Source organism: Nicotiana tabacum, chromosome 21, assembly GCF_000715075.1.
Source record: "Nicotiana tabacum cultivar K326 chromosome 21, ASM71507v2, whole genome shotgun sequence".
Lineage (NCBI taxonomy): Eukaryota > Viridiplantae > Streptophyta > Magnoliopsida > Solanales > Solanaceae > Nicotiana > Nicotiana tabacum.
The window spans coordinates 73,892,049-73,892,882 of record NC_134100.1 but is presented as its reverse complement, the minus strand read 5'-3'; positions in this window follow the sequence as shown (position 1 = coordinate 73,892,882).

The following is an 834-nucleotide window of genomic DNA, read 5'->3' as shown; positions in this document are numbered from 1 at the left end:
AGAGGTGCGAAATAATTCCAGTTCCCGGTCAAACAGTGATTTCTGTTTTAGCTTAGTTGAGAAGGCCGTGCGGATTACCGCCTGCCACTTGATCCTGTTAAAATGGCATCAGAACCTAGGTACTTTCATGGTATATATGAGATAGATATGAAATATTCAACATAGATATGTTTCTGAAATATGGATTTAGGAGAAACTAGTATGAAAAATACTAGGTTGGAAGAGGTAGATATACCTCAAAACCTTGATTTGTTAAACAAATGGACTATTCCTAAAGTCCCTATTAGAACAATCTATGATTATGGATGGTTTGATAAACTCTCTTCTAAACAACTTGTTAAAACAACTGAGCAATCTTTAGCTTTAAATTCGTCTGAACAGACTATTCGTTTGTTAAACAAGCATGATGTAGATGATTATAGAAACCAATATAATTATCTGAATATTGGTATGGTTCAAATTGCTTTTAAGCCATTAACCCTTAAAGGGTTACCAGAGACGTTTTTGGCTGCTCTCAGAGATGCCAGAAATCTGAATTTTAGACAGTCTCTGATGGGTTCTATTGAATCTATTGTTGCCTACGACCCACTATATTTTAATACTCAACCCAATCTGCAATTATCTCTATCTGATGTTAATATACTTGATGCATTGACATTAAATGTGAAAATGCATGGTTATAATTATGCACCTGGTTCTGAACTAATATGCTTATCGTATAGGATTTACTTTAAATTACTATCAACGTTAAACCCTAGATGTAAATTATATGATACATTTGATCAGACTATATTAGTGGAAACGAATTTTGCAAAGTCTAAGGTCACCACGAGG